Below are 19,745 nucleotides of genomic sequence, written 5' to 3'. Positions count from 1 at the left end.
ACACCAGCCGGCAACGCACTCCAGAGGCTCACTACCCTCTGGGAAAAGAAGAACCGTAACATCCAGTCTATTCCTACTCCTGCATTGTTTAAATGCATGTCCCCAGGTCCTCCCCAATATCTCAAACTGAAATAATCCATCAATTCTGTGCAGTTTCCTGCATATGTATTAAATATGGCAGCCAGTGCGTATTGCCAGATGTTTTAATGTCGCCAATGGCTAAAATATGCAATAAAAATGTTTACAGCTATTATATTTTTTTTAAAAAGCTGCAACAATTTTTGCCCCCATATGAGGCTCCTTACCAATAAGGGTCACACCCCTTTAAATTTTCCCGTCATCCCTTGTCAGCTGCTGGGATGTGTTTTTTTTTCCCCACTGGTGTTGAGCTCCCGGGCTCCACGTGGGCGAGGAATTCACCATCTTTTTTATTGAAATGAGGCTGCCAGCAGATGTTTTGGCTGGGTCAGCGCTCATCCAGTCGAGTGGGCGATAATCTCTCTGCCTCTACCTCTCACTGGGCCCACAAACAACACATCCAAAAATCAGCACTGATATTGCATGGAATTACATCGCATTTACAGCACAGAAACAGACCATTCGGTCGGTGTTAATGCTCCACGAGCCTCCTCCCACCTTGCTTCATCTAACCCTAATGCCATATCCGTCTGTTCCTTTCTCCCTCCTTTCCCTTTAAACGCATCTATGCTATTTGCCTCAATCACTCCATGTGGTAGTGAGTTCCACATTCTAACCACTCTCTGGATAAAGAAGTTTCTCCTGAATTTGTTACTGGATTTATTAGTGATTTATTTTATGTTTATGGCCCCTAGTTTTAGATTCCCCCACAAGCAGAAACATTTTCTGTATGTCTACCCTATCAAACCCTTTCATAAAGAGAAAAGAGCCCTATCCTGTTCAGTCTTTCCTGATCGTTGAAATCTCTCCGTTCTGGTATCATCTTTGTAAATCTTTTTTGCACTTTCTCCAGTTCCTCTATATGCTTTTTGTAATATGGAGACCAGAACAGTGCACAGTACTCCAAGTGTGCTCTAACCAAGGTTCTGTATAATATCACCTGAAAGGGGCTGCATGGTTCTATCGAGAAGGTATAGCAGCGCAAAGTTAACTTGCGAACTTAGGCATTGGCTATGTGAATTGAAAATGTAACTTGCTGTAACACGCATGTTCTTTTGCAAGTTAACTTGGTTTTGACTTGCTCTTTGGTATTCTACGGAGCTTTGTTAAAGATCTGGCTTTTGATCAAAGAATAGTCACATACACAAAATGCTTGTGAAACACCCATTTTGTTGGCCATGTGTGTACGTGCTATGTACATACATCGATGCTGTTAATGAGCATTGTTTCTCTCCACATTTCATAGATCTCTGGTATGCCTTATATATGCCTGTTTGGGGCCAGTAACTCCTCACATATTAATTCAGTTTGTACTGTAAGTCCTTCAGTATTAACCTTGGCAAATGTAAGATTTTCTATGTCATGTGACTAACCCTTTAACCTACAAAAACATAATTGTGAGAGATGAATGCATTCTTTCTGTTAAACTGCAGTCACCAAGTGCCCTGGTACTGCTATACTGTAGCTTTTTTTAACCTTGGTCAATAAGTGTATTTTTTTTTGGCTATTAAAATGGATTTTGTGTCACCATCTATTGCAAAACAAAATCCTCAATGATCTTGTACATTATTTACACAAAAAAATGCACTGTGTTTTGCAATATTCTGTTTGCTTGTGTTGGTAATTTCATATTGCGTGATAGACAGCTGGATCATTACACACGTTACCTGATTTTATCCCAAAAAAAAAGTCAAATGCGATAAATGGAATTCACCCACCGCCTACACATGGTTTCTGGCTACGTTAGACTTGATGTAGCAAGAACACGGAGAGGAGTCGGAGTTTCCAGAGGTAGATTAAGACCAAGTCTTCCAACTCCATACTATGATTATTAGTACACAATAAGGACTTTAAAAGAAAACCTGTTTTTTCGTGTTCTTTCAGTTACATTGGAAGCCCGTTGATAGTGCAGCATTGAAAGATATGATAATGTAAAGTTTATGGTTCTGGACTAGCACACCAGAGGTCGTGAGTTCAAATCCCACCATGGCAGATTGTTAAACTGAAGTCAACAAATCTGGAATTTGTGGCTGGCACCAGAAAAGTGACCATAAAAACTTCTGGATTGTTGTGCAAATGTAATTAGTGCATTAATGTCTTTCAGGGAAAGGAACCTGTTACCTACATGTTTTGGCCTACATGTGATTCCAGTGCCCTGACTCTCAGAAGTGGCCTGGAAAGCCATTCAGATAAACCACAATCACTACTGAGCATTGCAGCAGTTCAAGGAGATGGCCCACAGCCACCACCTCAGGGCAACCAGGGATGGGCAATAAATACTTCCTTGCCAGTGTCGCACACAGCCTGAGAACAAATAATAAAAAAAAATAAAGTTTAGATAGTCCTGGAAATTCCCGACATAAAGGATAGTGCAATCAGCCGAGCAATGCAGGTTTCTGCAGTTTTAAGGCAAGAGATCATCTGTATCCAAATCATTATTTTAATTTATATTCCAAAAATATTATGAATTAATTAGACAATTGTTAACGGAAACAGCATAGGTGGGCTTTAACAGAAGTATTTTATTGCAGGACTGATTTAGAGCAACAGTAACTCTGGCCTTAGTCTGAGGTTGACTACACTTTAAATAGTCTACATAGGAGTTTTCATTTTGGGTTAAAAGTGCAAATGCATAAATAGCATGTATATCCTAAGCACAAATATACACCCAAATCACTTAAAACTGAACTTTCAGATACTCTAAAAGACTGTTGGGCTGCACAAGGCCATCCTCTTTTGATTCATCTCAATACCATCTACCTTCTCTTGCCAAGATTCTCAGTCCCTTCTCTCTCCAGAATTATATCTAATTGCCTCTTGAACTCATTCCCTTCAATGACCTTCCATGGTGATTTATTCCGCAGCTGTATTACCCTTTTGAGCGCAATAGTTCTACCTGATATCACTTCTTGGGTCTAACTTACCAAATTTAACTTGTGTGCCCTGCCATTTTAAAGGCTTCACCATAGCGAATAATTTGCCTGAATCAACTTTGTCAATCTTGAAAATCTTCAGTTAGGTTACCTCAAAGTCGCCAGAGAGATCAAACCCAACTTCCTTAATCTTTCTTCGTAACTTGGATTCCTGATACCTAGGATCACTTTGATTCTCACCTCCCACATCCTCCCGAGATTAATAATCTCCTTCCTATAATTAGGTGATCAGAACGCAGCACGGTGCTGCTCTGACCAACTGCTTGTACAGCTTTGATTTGTATTCTATATCTCTACTAATGCAATTGAGTACTTTATTTCCTTTTTGAACTGCTAAGCACCGTGAGGACAGTTTATCCATCGTTTAACTCCTAGTCACATACTGAAAAAAATAAATTCTGAATCCAGTTGGTTTGTTTGTCATTATATATTTTACCTCTTATTTTGGTGTATCTGTAAACCTGGGGATTTTGCTTGCAATACCCTTCAACAGCAACAACAACTACTTGCATTTAAACAGCGTCTTTAACTTAGTAAAACGCTCCAAGGCACTTCACAGGAGCAATTATCAAACAAAATTTGACACCGAGCCACATAAGAAGATATTACGGCAAGTGACCAAAAGCTTGGTCAAAGAGGTAGGTTTTAAGGAGGGTCTTAATGGCTATTGAAGTTGACCCTTTTGGCTACATTTAACCAAAATATTTTGTAACGAGCAAATGGCTTTTCTGGTTTAAAAAGTGGTTGGCTGTCATTACCTATACTGCACTAAGTCAGTTTCTAACAAGAATTTTTTAGCTAGTTCTTTGGATCTTGTTAGTTTTGATCTTAACACATTCCAAGGTTTTTTTTTCAAAGTCAGTACAGAACTTAATTTAGCAAGTGTTGATAATCTTTAATGCATCACATCCTGCAGAACTAATTTAAACCATAGCATCTTTAAGCTCTTTTGATCGGACAACAATGATTTGGGGTAAAGCTATGGATGTACTCTAGTTATAATAATATCATAGGTGGTAATTTAAGTAACTCATTCAAATGCAGCATGGAATCATACAGCAGAGAAGGAGGTCATTCGGCCCATCCTGCCTTTGCCGGCTCTTTGAAAGAGCTATCCAATTATTCCCACTCCTCCGCTCTTTCCCCATAGCCCTGCAAATGTTTCACTTTCAAGTGTATATATTTAATTCCCTTTTGAAAGTTATTATTGAATTTGCTTCCATCACTCTTTCAGGCAGTGCATTCCAGATCATTGTAACTCGCTGCGTTTAAAATTAAAAAAAAGTCTGCTCATCTTCCCGATTCTTTTGCCAATCATCTTAAAGGGAGTCTACCACTGGGGTAAGGGAGCCAGACTTAGCAGTGTCAATCTCTGAGTCCAACCTAAACGGGCTCCGCTGCCTCCTCAGACACTATGCCGTGCCAGTGTGTGGACACGTGTTTGTGAGCTGGCCTTACAAATGATATTTCACGAGAAACTGCTATTACTGCCGACCGAAAACGAGCCAGATAGTTGGCGATCGTTATATGATTCACTTCGGGATGGTTTCGCTGATTCGTCCATATGCTTTCATTTTGCACCCAGTATTGAGTTGCCAACCCTTCAAGTTTGCCCTGGAGTCTCTAGGAATTAAAGATTAATCTTCAGAATACTGCTACGAGCAACCTGGGAGAAAAATCAAAGGAGCATTTAAAAAAAAACATTAGTTTCATTTTCTTTGAAAACATTTTCGTTTCGTTTCATAGTTATGAAAAAATTAGAGGTGGGGGAAAAGAGCTGTTTGACTGGATGATTCTAGACTGTCAATCAGGTGATGAAGAGGCTGTTCATTTTCCAGTTGGCCGTAGGAAGGCCCCGTGAGGATGGACGTGTTGGGCAAGCGTTGAGTTAACTGACCTTAGCTCGGGTGGCAACAATTGTCCTCGATGCTCCTGGGCTAGGGAAAGGGGCAATAATCATTCAGGGTTCCTGCTTTGAGTTGGTATCCAGTGCATTCCCTCCCTCCCCACTTCTTGGAAAGTGTGGATAGGGCGGGACTCAGCAGTGATGCCTGCCGCAGTCAAATAGCCTGCCTACATTCACTCTCTGGGCTTCCACATGGGGAATAGCCACTTGGTTGCTGTGCCAGAGGGTGGCTGGCACCTCCAGAGCTGCACTCAGTCAAGGAGGCAATGCCTACAGGAAAGGAAGAGAATGGATCATTGGTCACTGGTTTCCAGGGAGCTTTGATGATCAGGAGCTGTTGGAATGTTGTTCACCTGAGCCCATATGTTGCTCACTCGACAACGTCTACTGTGTCTCGAGTTGCAGATAAAATTATTCACTATTGTTCTGTTGTCAGTGTGAACATAATTTCAGTTAAGTTCAATACTTAGTTATGTTGGTAGCCCGGGTGTCCAATTTTAATAAGATGTTTACACTCACTCCTCTTAATGTTACTTAACATGACATCCACTTCTGTATCTAAGTAATTAATTCTAGCTATGTGGGACTCCCATCTAACCACACAGCTGTACTGGAAATTTCCCAGTTAAACTTAAGGTCATAAACTCCCCTTCATTCACCCTTGGGGAAAATTTATTAATTTCCTGGCCTTTGCAGCTTGGTTCTGCATTTCACTTGCACAGCACTAGCCTAAGTTTCACAGCAGAGCCATGTGAACTAAATTGTTACAGGAAAACGTGTCAGAAAAGCTAATGCACAGAGTGACAGTTCAGGTGAAGGCCTCTTTTAGGAGTGTTCCCACAACAACAACTTGCGTTTATATAGCACCTTTAACATAGTAAAGCGTCCCCAAGGTGCTTCTCAGGAGCGGAGGGATGGAGGATGTTACAGAGATAGGATGGGGAGAGGCCATGGAAGGATTTGAACACAAGGATGAGAGTTTTAAATTCAAGGTATTACTGGACCCACTGTCTATTTTTTTAATCAATTGACATTGGACTGGGGCAGAGATCGCATCATATAGAAGGTAAGTGTCTTTATAGATAACACTTGGTCCATGCGATCTGCTGGACTGGTTTCGATCACCTGAGGGGATCGGAGAGGAATTGTCCGGAGTATTTTTTTCCCTTATTGGCCCTGGGTATTTTTTTTTCTGATTTTGGTCTCCTAGGAGATTACATGGCGGTGGAGGGGGATAGGAAAGGGAAAGAAGTGTTTAGTCATGATGGTCTGGTCATCATGGTGTGGGGCAGGCTTGACTGACCAGATGGTCTTTTCCTGCCCTTCAGTTTCGTATGTTCATGTGACATCTCCCTCGATGTTGTAAAAGCCAACCATGAATATTTCTTTATAACAGTGACCTGCCATGTCAGGCTGTCTTGCTTCCAACTGTTCCGTTGGGATCGTTGAAGGGGAGGAGCCCTGTCCATCCTGCTCCATATTCATTTATGGTAATCAGAACACCCTAAGAGTCTGTCCAGCTCTGGGAAAGTCTGTTAATTGTATGATTTATATCAATTAGTGTTAATTGTATTCAGGTGGTGGATGTCAATTGGGGACTCTCTTGTGTCCTTTTTTATAGGAGAGCTTAGGTCAGGTGTGTGTGTAAGGGGAATATCTGTGAATCAAGGTTGGAAGCAACTGAATACCAGGCTTGAGTATTCGATCCTTCACCACCGGGCTATCCAATTTTAACATGCTGTTAATTTGAAGTTGCCTTTTTTGGAAAGTTCAAATTGCACTTAAAAGGGCGACTATTTAATCTGAGCTACTGGATAATTAGAATTTTTAAGGGGGTAAAGAAACAACCTTGAATTATCAGGAGTAGATTACACGTGAAAGAATATTTTAGTGAATGAATGAATAAATACATATAATAAAAAAAAATATAGGAATTGGGGAGCACTTTGAACATAAAATGCTCCCCTGAGGCTTTCCTTCCCTATAAATACCAATTTATACCACATGCAATGATATATACCCACACAATAGTTTTTGTATTAAAGAAAGATTAAACTTCCATTAAACATTAGTGTCAAGGAAACTAACTCGTTAAACCCACGCCTAAGGGAAACTTTTTTCCCTGCAGCATTCAGTTAAATAGAAGTTTATATCACTGAAGCACTGCACTTTGTATCGTGTGATACAGTTGAGGGCAGCTACCATCTTGTAACCTATGGTAAGTATGTTTGGTGTGTTTTAAAGCAGTAAAACATTTTTGATTTGCCTCTGTACTTTTAACAAACGACTTTGTTATCCTGTATAAAATGTCTTCTGTCTAAATAACTCCCATGTCCACTATTGACATGTTTGGTCCAATTGTACAGTCAACCATTTGTAACTAAATACTTAAGATACGTGTGTGTGTGTGTGTGTGTGTGTGTGTGAGATATTCAGTAACCCAGAGCATTCTTGCAGTGAGTCAGAGGATACCCACTGTTTTATAACGACTGGATGTTGTCAACCAAATGGGACAGGAAAGTGTGTCAAGAAGTAAATGTGATATAGAAATTGCGTGTCATATGCAAGATTTTTAATACATTTAGATATGTTTACATCCACGTCATCGATCAGTCCTCTGTAGATTGTCTTTAATCTGTTTTCAAATAAAATAGGCCCGAAATAGTCAAAATTCCTTTTGAGCTTGATGGAAATCAAAATGCAGTCCATAATTGTAAAGTGTTTAAAAACTTGTGTGCTTCAGACTAACACCTGAGCTAATGGAGGACATGCTGGTGTACCTTGGCTATGCTCCAGAATTAAATTGCTATTTAACTGGCATATGATCAGAAACATTAACAGGAAGTGAAAGATAATAGCAGCAAAGTATATGTACTGTGTAACCTGAGTGTTGCTGGGCCTTCATTTTGGACATAGAGATGGTGCAAACTGTCAGCATAGCCAACTACTCTCTTATACTCATGGTGTTAGCTGTGGCTCAGTGGTAGCATTCTCCCCTCTGAGTCTGAAGGTTGTGGGTTCACGTCCCGCTCTGGGACTTGAGTGCATAATCCAGGAGGACGCTCCAGTGCAGTACTGAGGGAGTGCTGCACTGTTGGAATGTCGTCCTTTGCATGAGATGTTAAACCGAGGCCCCATCTGCCCTCCTGAAGTGGATGTCAAAGATCCCATGGCATTATTTGAGGAAGAGCAAAGGAGTTCTCCCCATTGTCCTAGCCAACATTTATCCCTCAACAAGCATCACTAAAAATCATTATCTCATTGCTGTTTGTGGGAGATTGTTGTGTAAATTGGCTGCTGCATTTCCTACATTACAACAGTGACTGCACTTCAAAAGTACTTCATTGGCTGTAAAGCACTTTGGGATGTCTTGAGGCCTTGAATGGTACTATATAAATGCAAGTTCTTTCTTTAGTCTGTCTTTATTGTAGAGACTTGAAACATGCAGCCCTCATTGGCCAGAACTTAATACGTTTGCCTTACGGTTTAAAGTTTTTTTTATAAAGATGGGGAATAGGTCTCCCCATAAATTCCAGAACTTTTTGAGAATTTTTTTTTGATGTGTTTAACATTTCTATTTTCAGCATTTTGGACCCAAAACAGAATTAACAAAGTACTTGTTCTAGTTCGGACTTGTGTTGACTGTTGCTGAGATGGCAAGAATGCTTTCGCTTTTGATTGCTGGCTGAGAGCAAAGGGGGTTTCTGAGTATTTCTGGGCTAGTCATGTAACTTGGCTTAACTTTGAAGGAAGAAGTTGATGTGTGATTTCAAGTTCCTTTGCCCCTTCCCACGACCCCCACCTTCTCTGGCTGAAAAAAGAGGTGCGAGACCTGTGGAGCTCTACAGTCAGCCCTCGGGCTCTGTGACCACTGCATGGTGTGACTAGCTACCAATGTTCCTCCCTTCCCTGTGTGTAAGCACCTAGCCCTCATTCAGCACCCCTCCACTGTGGCATGATATGCCTGGTGTGTGCATGTTGGTAACTGAACACTAGAGCGCCTCCCGATGGGAGCAAGCACACTGCAGCAATTATACTGCAGGGTCTCCTATTGTTTTGTTATATCTAAAGGAAATGTTCCAGAGAGTCTGAAATAAAAGCAGCCATTACATTACCACACCGACTGATGTGTTCATTGGATATAACATGGCACAGTTAGAAAGAACTTGCATTTATACAGTGCCATTCATGACCTCAGGACGTCCTAATGTGTTTCACAGCCATTTGAAGTGTAGTCACTTTACAACAGTGACTACACTTCAAATGTAGGGAAATGTGGCAGCCAATTTGCACACAGCAAGATCCCACAATCAGCAATAGAAATAAATGACCAGTTGATCAGTTTTCAGTGGTGTTGGTTGAGGTTGGCCAGGGCAATCCACCTATTGTTCTTTGCATCGCACCATGGGATCTTTCACATCCACCTTAAGGGGCAGACATGGCCTCTGTTTAACAGGGCCTCCTCTGAAAGATGGCACCTCCAACAGTGCAGTACTCCAATGATTATGTGCTCAAGTCTCCAGAGTGGGGCTTGAACCTACGACCTTTTGTCTGAGGCGAGAGTGCCACGGCTGATACTTTGTGCTGAGGAACTCATTGTAAGAGACTTAGCGCACCCATATCCTGCAAATCTCTGGTGTAATATATTGTTTCAATGCTCTGCACCACCCTGTTGCCCCGTATGAATTTAAAAGAAGCCAATCTATTTATAATTAACGCTGGAAAGTAAATCACTCTCTTGCACAGAATTCTTCACACGGTCCAGTGCTCTCCTTAGAAGCAGCAACTATTAAACAGTGAGCAGCAGTCACATGTTACTTCTTAGTATTCAGCTATGTGACAAATTACCCTTAAAGTTATTTTTAGTCTACAGCAATTGCCGGTTTGTCCTTTCACCTCACTGGCACATCTTTGAGTACCAACCTGCTCATACTAGCTTGGAACAGCCTGATGCTGCATCTACCTAGTTGACCGAGGTGAATGACTATGAACCAGTTATTGAAGCAACTGGCTAGTTAAGATTACAGTTTCTCTTTCCTTTCCCCTCCCCCCCCCCCCCCCCCCCCCCCCATTCTGAATATCTGCTTTGTACAGTAGATGTGGTTTGAAGGCTTTATTTTACCCAGAAATGGGCAGGGAGTCACTAGGATAGCTTGAACACAAACATCAGAATTCACTTGAAGATTCACGTGTTGTGCCTTCAACCGTCTGGGCCCTAAGCTAGAATTCCCTCCCTAAACCTTTCCACCTCTCTCTCCTCCTTTAACCCCCTCCTTAAAACCTACCTCTTTGATCAAGCTTTTGATCTAATGCTGTCCTAATGTTGTCTCCTTTGGCTTGGTGTCGATTTTTTTTTTTTTGTCTGATTGTGCTGCTGTGCAGTGCCTTTTGGACATTTTACTACATTAAAGGCGCTGTATAAATGCGAGTTTCTATTTGTGCTTGTATGGTGTTATGTGGGTGGGTTCTCCTGGAATTGGTGGGCTTGGAGGTTGGGGAATGTCTGATAGTGCAGCTCCTTCTAAGACTGAACACCAAGATCGGCTCGTCAAGTTGGTTGCTTGAGGTATCTGGAAATGAATGAGTGAGCTCATTGAAACTTTAAAGGCCTTCCAAATGGCCCATGATTATAGTATAGAAGATTAAGGGGTGATCTAATTGAGCTGAAACACTCTTTCCCCCAAAAAGTTGTTGAGGCTGGGCATCAATTGAAAATGTCAAAACTGAGATTGATAGATTTTGTTAGGTAAGGGTATTAAGGGTTACGGAACCAAGGCGGGTAGATGAAGTCAAGATGCCGATCGGCCATGATCTAATGGAATGGCAGAACAGGCTCGAAGGGCTGAATGGCCTAAATAGGCACCTCCTATTCCCATGAGGACCGGAGGGGGTCACTTTGGGAGACTCCTCACCAGGAGCGGAGCCATGCTACACGACAGTGTGAATCACGGCCCTGTACTGCCAGAGCCCTATCTCCAACCTGCGCTCCCATTGAGCGAGGCTCCAAACCGAGGGAGCCGTGCAAAATTAGCCCTTGAATGTTTGGGAATTAGCAAATCTTTTGCTTTTATGTAAAGTGCTGCTGTCGGTGGATTGGCGAGACTCTGCTTGCTCTGTTGTGTTATACGCATTTTTAAGATTTCTCACGCTGAACGGACCATTCTCCTTTTGTTGAACTCTTGTTGAACTGCTGACTTATTTTTCCCCTCAGAGGTGAAAATTGCATTCTGTGCAAAGAAAGAATCCATTTTTTAAAAGGTTTCCCACTTGGTAAAGGCGTTTTGCTGTCAACACAGTGTTTGGGAGCTACTGGGCTTTTGTAGCTGCCCGTCAAAACTTGGCAGGGGTTATAGTTTATTACCTGTGCAGAGCTAGAGAAAAGCCTGTGGGAGGCTTGGCAAGTAAATTGAACTGTGGATTCTTGAGCCGAGAGAAATCCTGAAGCTCCGATTTCTCTCGTCCACTTCAATTGTGCCTCATCCCCAGCCTCCTGTCGCAGACTCTGTACCCTTGTCACTGATTCCATCTCTCTCCCCGGTTACACTCTCGGGTTGAATCGGACTGTTTGCATCCTTAGTGTCCTAATTGACCCTGAGCTGAACTTCCGACCCCACATCCTCGCCATCAGAAAGGTTGCTTACTTCCACTGCTGAAACCCTTGTCCAAGGCTTTGTCACCACCAGACTCGCATATTCTAGTGCTTTCCTGGCTGGCCTCCCATCTCCCTCTCCCTTGCCCTCTATAAACTTCAGTTCATCCATAACTTTGCTGCCCGTATCCTATCCCACACTGAGTCCTGTTCACCATCGCTCATCAATGTAAAATTTTCATACTTGTATTTAAATCCATTTTTAGCTTCGCCCCTCCCTATCTCCTGTAACCTTCTCCTGCTCTCCCAGCAGCACCCCCACCCCCCCAGAACACACTTCCTAAAAAAAAATCTGGCCTTTTGTGGACCCCACCCCCTCACTCTTTGCCCCACCACTGACGGACATGACTTCAGCTGCCTAGGTACCATGCTCTGGAATTCCCTCCCTAAAACCCTCTACCTCTCCACCTCTCTCTCCCCTTAAGACCTACCTGTTTGACAAACCTTTTTGTCACTCCTAATATCTCCATTGGTTCGGTGCTGATTTTTGCCTGACTTAAGCCTCTGTAAAGCGCTTTGGGATATTTTTCTACATTATAGGCACTGTATAAATGCAAAATGGTGTTGCTTGCCAGCAATGGTGTTGCTTTGCTGGACTACCTCAGACTGCAATTTTTGGAGGGTCTTCTGCCTGCGCCTGCTCAAAATATTCTTGTCGCCATTTGGAGAAGGCAGGTGTGAGGGAAGAAAATAATCGGAAAGTTTAATACAATAGGATGGATGGATGATAAATACAGAAACAAAATATAGAAAACATTAAGGGCAGAAAGAAGTAAGCTTTAAAAAATGAAAAAGCTTGCATTTGTAAGGCATCTTATCACTTCACAGCCAATGAATTTCTTTTGAAGTGTAGTCATTTTTGTTATGTAGGCAAACGTTGCAGCCAATTTGTGCACAGCAAGGCCCCACGAACATTAATGAGATTATTGTAGAAATTGCAAATCAGAAGCAGACTGTTCGGCCCAACCAGTACATGTTGGTGATTATCCTACACTCGAGCAGTAGTCCTGATCCCATGTGCCTGCCCCTGATCGTATATGCCTTTATTCCCTTTTCATTCAACTACCTACTTAACCTATTCTTAAATGTTAACATTCTGCTTCAATCACTAACTCTATGATTGCATTCCACAGCCTCACATTCCTTTGAGTAAAAAAAGCCTTTCCTGCTAATTCTCTTGCGTTTAATTGTACATCTATGTCCCCTTCTTCTAGACCACTCAACCACTGGAAACATTCTCTACTCTGGTCTATTCAGTCACAATTTTAAACAGCTCAGTCAACTCACCCTATAACTTTCTCAGTTCGAACAAAAACAGTCCCAATTTTTTGAAGTCTTTCTTCGTATTTGTATTATAAGATGAATGACTGATTTGATTAATTTGTTTTGGTTGAGGGCTAAATATTGGCCAGGACACAGGGAGAACTCCCTGATCTTCGAGTAGTGCCAGGCTACCTTTTAGATCCACCTGAGCTGGAAGCAGGGTCTTGGTTTAACGTTTCATCTGAAATGGAGCAATCCCTCAGTACTGCACTGAAGTATCTGCCTAGGTTATGCACGTAAGTGAGGCTTGAACCTACAACTTTCTGACTGAGAGGAGAGAGCACTACTTCTGAGCTAAGATGACACAACAAAATCCCACAGAAAAAAATCACATCAAAGTTGGTTTTAAGGGGAGGAAAGAGAACTTGTGATCAGTTATTATAGAAAGGACATGATAAGAAAAATGGACCATTTATTCAAAGGTAAAAATACAAAGAAAGGAAAAAAGTTAATACAGGAGTAGGCCATTCAGCCCCTCAAGCCTCTTCCGACATTCAATTAGATCATGGCTGATCTGTACTGCAACTCCATTTACCCATTTAAGAACCAAGAACTTAAAATTTAAACAGAATGACAGTCTTGGGGAAGAAAAAACAGCAAATGAGGTTGAAAGAAATAAGTGAAAGACGGCTAAAAGAGAAATTAAACCTAGATAGACAGATCCAGATGGTGAAGGCCATTCAGCCCATCTAAGGGTATCCGGACAGAGAGGAGCGAACAGCAGGGTCTGTTAGAGCATCCAACTGTTTGTGGTTCTGAGGCTATTGCCAGGAGTCAATTCGATGCGTTAATCACTCTTTGTGTGAAAAACTCCCTGACATCAGCCCTAAATTTTCCTTTTACTAGTTTTAACGAGTCTCCCATTGTCCAACTGCTACAGTTTAGCTTGAAATGGGTCGCTTGTACTTTCTCTCCCCTGTTTGTGACTTTAAGTGCCGGCAAGCTAGAAAAGTAGCAAAAATTGACCAACAGATTGAAAAGATGCTGATACAGCCCCAGAAAGGTTGATAAATTGACAAGTAATTACCCGGGCTGTGTACTTTAAGCTTTCAGTGTACACAACATTCCTTCACTTATACTGGAGGGAAAAAAACAAATACACAAGTCTGAAGGGGAAATCTAACTGTTGAAGGCACGAAATTGGTGGTGTGTCTTCAGGTGGAGTGTGGGAACATTCTCCTGGAGAACTTTGAAATTTTGCATTTTTAAAAAATTTTAAGTACATTTACATTTTGCAATTGATTTTTTTTTTAAAGCTTAAAAATCTAAGTGGCTCTTGGATTTTCCACAGTTCCACACAAGAGATGAGGTTACACAAGATAAGGGCTCATGGGGTTGGGGGTAATATATTAACATAGATATGGATGGGTTAAGTGAGTGGACAAGAAGGCGGCAGATGGAGTATAATGTGGGGAAATGTGAGGTTATTCACTTCAGTAGGAAGAATAGAAAAGCTGAATATTTTTTTAAATGGTGAGAAACTATTAAATGCTGGTGTTCGGAGGGATTTGGGTGTCCTTGTACACGAAGCACAAAGTTAACGTGCAGGTACAGCAAGCAATTAGGAAGGCAAATGGTATGTTGGCCTTTATTGCAAGGGGGTTGGAGTACAAGAGTAAGGAAGTCTTGCTGTAATTGTACAGGGCTTTGGTGAGACCACACCTGGAGTACTGCGTGCCGTTTTGGTCTCCATATCTAAGGGTATACTTGCCTTAGAGGGGGTGCAATGAAGATTCACTAGATTAATTCATGGGATGAGAGGGTTGTCCTATGAGGAGAGATTGATTAGAATGGGCCTATACTGTCTGGAGTTTAGAAGAAAGAGAGGTGATCTCATTGAAACATAAGATTCTGAGTGGGCTTGACAGGGAAGATGGTGTGAGGCTATTTTCCCTGGCTGAAGAGTCTAAAACTAAGGGACATAGTCTCAGCGTAAGGGGTCAGCCATTTAGGACTGAGATGAGAGATTTCTTCAGAGGGTTGTGCATCTTTGGAATTCGCTACTTCAGAGGGCTGTGGATGTTCAGTCGTTGAGTATATTCAAGGCTGAGATAGATAGATTTTTGGACTCTAGGGGAATCAAGGGATATGTGGATCGGGCAGGAAAGTGGAGTTGAGGTCAAAGATCAGTCATGGTCTGATTGAATGGTGGATCAGGCTGGAGGGGCCACATGGCCTACTCCTGCTCTTATTTCTTATGTTTTTATAGCCGCCCGCCTCCCCTTCGATAGCCATCTGCCTTTCTTTTCTCCTCTCTTTTTGCCCCCCCCACTTCGATAGCCGCCTGTTTTTCTTACCCCCCCCCACCCCGCCCCACTGTTCACTTCCCCCCTCCTTCAATAGTCATCTGTTTTCCCAATTGTCTCTTGAACCTCCTTGTTGGGAGGCATGTGTCCTGACATCACCCACCCCCTTCCACACCCAATGTGCCTGGGATCAGGAGCTCTCTGAGGTGTGGGATCGAACTACATCCCAGCATTGTGTGGAGACACGCATTGTTGTTCCAATACTGTGAACTGTGCTGCCACTTAATGGTTATAGTCAATATTGTAAGCTAGATGTCCATCCAATTCTGGTGAAAAACATGTCTCCTTTTAACAATTTAACAGGAACATTTTAATACTTATTTCTATAGAGTGATATTTATTAGGTGAGATTTTCCAGTACAGTCAATAAACAATTGCAGCTCGTTGTAGAACCTGAATTTATAATTGTGCGCACAAAATGGTTGAGTTAAGATCATCTGAATGACCTGGTCATCTGCCAATCATGAAGTCATCCATCAGTCTGAGAGATGCTCTTGTACCTTGGTTAGGGCTGCTCGGATTGATGGACGAGAGAATTTATGAAGTATGTTATTCCCACAGAGGCACACTACTTCATGTATCCAGTGTCCTCTTGCACAGCTGGCCATGACATAACCTCTATGTTGCATCTCATTTGGATTCTGAAAATTGGCTGAAATTTAGTTGGAATTGTGCTCGCCTTGATTTTGTACTGGATTCAGTCGCAACATGGTATTGAGTCGAGGTTCACACACGGGAAAAATGGAATTGTAAAATCACCACATTTCAGTGATTTGAATTGCATTAAATGTATGATCTTGGAAGATACAAAACTATATATGAGCATTATTAAAATGCATTGCGACCAAGCCCATTGACGGCTCAATTTCCACGGAATGAATAGTGTCACTCACCTTCACTTTTTGAGTCCTTTTCTTTTCAGTGTGTTTTTCCTGTATTCTGTTGCCACCGTAGAGTGTAACAGCTGGTACACTGGCCTGATAAGCAGGTTGTGATACAGATACACACATCAGGCGTAGTGAGTTGCATGGTACTTCATTATAGAACTTTCAAATGTCACTTTTTCATCACTGCAAGTTTCTCTTTTAAAGACATGTACTGCTTGTGTTTTCAGCGGATAGGTTGTGTGTACAACTTTGGACAGTGCCTTTTAAGGTAGAAAAATATCCCAAGGTGCTTCACAGAGGTGGAATCAGACAAAATTGGATTGCGAGTCAAGAGATATTAGGAGGGGTGACCAAAAGCTTGGTCAAAGAGGAGGGTTTTAAGGAGGAGAATGAGGTGGAGGGGTTTAGGGGAGTGACTTGGAGAACGTAGGGCCTAGACAGCTGAAAGCATGGCCACCAATGGGTGGGACGAAGGGAAGGGGGATGTACAAAAAGCCAGATATGTTTTTTAATAATAAAATAGACACCATGATCTAAATCGTCCTAAGCATGGAATTTTGCATAAGTATACTTGCTGGCTAGATTATAAGCAAGGCACCAGACTGGGGAGTGGAACTTTATATCGAAACTTATGACTGGATGGCAACATCATGTTTTTTTGAAAAGCAGAATGGCATGAATTACAATAAATCTAGTTTGAATAAAGGGGAGCTCTTCCTTTCTAAAGGCGTCAGTAATTATAAGGTGTAATGTGAAGATGAAATCATATTTAACCAATGCATCAAAAATACATGTTTGCAGTGAATTAAGTCCCTAGCTTGGGACATATACAGCTTTGTGGATGATGTTGAGCTTTTCAACTCCTAGCACTGCCGATGTAGGTAATGTGAGGGGGCTGATTTGTGAGTTGGTTTATTACCTTGTAAACCAGTTGTGGTTCAAATGTTCGTGCTTCTATTTAGGCGTGGCAAGTTAGAATTTTTTGCAGGGGTTGAGGGTGAGGTTGGCCTGTTAATGTCACATCTGTGGTTTTGTTTTCTTAATGAAATATATCTTACATCATAGTCGAGAAAGAAGAGGCAAAGGAGTGCTGAGATTGAGAGGAAAAATGATATGGGATGGCTGGTAGAGAAACTGAAGATAATTTTCGACTCAGCTCTGGAATTCCCTCCCTAAACCTATCCGCCTCTCTACCTATCTCTCCTCCTTAAAACCTACCTCTTTGACCAAACTTTTGGTCATTTGTCCAAATATTTCCTTTTACGGCTCGGTGTCAAATTTTGTTTGATAATGCCTTGCGACATTTTACTACATTAAAGACGATATATAAATTCATGTTGTTGTTGTAAAGTAATGTCACGCTAAAGATTGGAGAGCAATATTATGTTTTGGCCATTCACTATTTGACACATGGAATAGTAATACTGGAGGAACGAGCCCAGAAATAAGCCCATGCATATGGTTTGATAAGTTGTGCAAAATGTCTATTACAACATGCTGTAGAATATCTATATATTTAAAAGTCTTGTGTAGGATGTGCACTTCCTGTCCACAAACCTTACTTCCTGTCGTCACAGCTTTTGGTCAACATTTTGTTGCTGCCGTGAGGTAGTTGCAGGCTCTGGCCATTAGCTGGCTCTGTAGAGCCAGTTTGTGAAGCGTCTCTCCCAACTGTCGCCATCTTGTAAATTTTTTTTAAAAACTCCCTTTCATCAACTTGTCATGGGCAATGCCACAGGTAATCTACTAGTTGTACACTAAAAGTTTTGCATTTGCACATGCTTCCTATTATGGGATACTTCCTGTAATGTGTCTCTTTTTTTTTTGTCTGGGTCAAAAGTAAAACCAGCAGTAAATCAGAACTTGGAAGAAGTGTGAACTAGGAATCAAAAGACAACTTTCAGAACTCATGTGAAGTTCTTACCAAAAGTTGCATCTCGTTTTCATTTAGAGCAGGAGATTGTGGTTCTATCATTTCAGGCCCCTTCTCACCGATCTAACCACGAAAGAAGAATTCATTTCTTGACTGACTAAAGAACTCTCCAGCTGTGTAATAATCAAACTGAATAATTTCATAAATCATAGCAATTGTTCATCAAAAATGCTAGAAAAACTATAAACTAAACAGTCTGTAGTTAAATGGTTAGTATAAAGTATCATGCACCATTGCTATCTTTCCAGCAACTGAACCGTGGGTAGAATTAAGCCAATCTACCCATTCAGCAGCCTCATCTTGGGATATCCATTAAGGCTATTTGTAGTGCTGCAACATTTAGAACATTTAACAACCTCCCAAGACCTTGTAATTGTAGAAATCCCATTACAGAGACTCCTCCATCTCCTACTTGTACCACTTTGGTATGCTGCTTCTTTGTCTGAAGAATGCTGAATGAAAAAGTACAGTTGGTTACCTACTTTAGTAGAGTCTTCTCCATTCTTCAGATGGATGCATTCTGCACACCTCCACAGTCTCTGACAGGGGTTTCCAGCCCAGGAGGTAGTGTACCATCTTATGAGAATCAGTAGCTGTAGGTCAAAGTGATCTGACTATCAGAAATGCTGCCTCCTTTTTATAGAAGACAAAAACGGTCAATCATAATTTGACAAGCAAACCTATGTCAACTGCTGCAAGGTCGAGCACGTGACTCCCCAAGAGGCAAGGAAGAAATCCTACAGTGTGTGGAGAATGGACATCTGTTCAAGGAATGAAGAATACTCTCCCAAGTTGGGTAATCTACCTTAGGGCCTTTGCCTGGAATATTCCTTTAAGCCACAATATTTAATGGTGTCGAAGGAGTTTTACTTTGCATCTAATATGTGCTGTACCTGACCTGTGAGTGCTTGATAATGATGCTAAATGAGGAAAAAGTTCCACTCCCCAGCATTAATATTCCTCAGGTTGGTGGATTCAAATGGGTAGGGTAGCCTAGTGGTCATGATACTGGATTACCATCCTAGAGGTCATGGGTTCAAATCCCAGCATGGCAAGTTGTGAAATTGAGTTCAACAAAATCTCCTAATATGTGCACTGGCATCAGAAGAATGATCTTGAAAGCTGCTGTTTTGTCATTTTAAAAACCAGCCAATGTCCTCAGGGAAGGGAACCTGTCACTTCTACCTACCCTAGCCTACATGAGACTCCAGTCCCACACTATATGGTTGGATCTTAGGGACTTGCCAGTGTCGCCCACATCCTTAACACAAAAACAAATTCCTCCCCTTCCCCCTGCAAAAATCAGCGATGTGACTGTGATATTGGGCTCAGTCTCAACCAACTGGAAGAAATGTTGCAAATGACTTAACATCTCAAACCTTATCTGCTCAAATTTATATCTGTGGCAAATTTATCTTCCAGTTCACGGTGCATGTACTGCCCAGGAGAAATTAACTTTCAAGAAACTACTGTTCAAACCTACCTGGTATCGAATCTCTAACCCTCACTGATTATTTTACTTCAACTGAGTCACAATAACATAATGGTGCGGAGAGCTAGAATGAATGTTCAGACATACAGGACAATCAGGTGGTTGCACTGCAAATTGCTGGGAGCTTTTTCTAGATTAGTGAAACTTAATTAGTTTGCTTGATTTCAAATTAAGTTGG

This window comes from Heptranchias perlo, chromosome 21 (genome assembly GCF_035084215.1).
Source record: "Heptranchias perlo isolate sHepPer1 chromosome 21, sHepPer1.hap1, whole genome shotgun sequence".
NCBI lineage: Eukaryota > Metazoa > Chordata > Chondrichthyes > Hexanchiformes > Hexanchidae > Heptranchias > Heptranchias perlo.
This window is presented reverse-complemented; position numbering follows the sequence as displayed.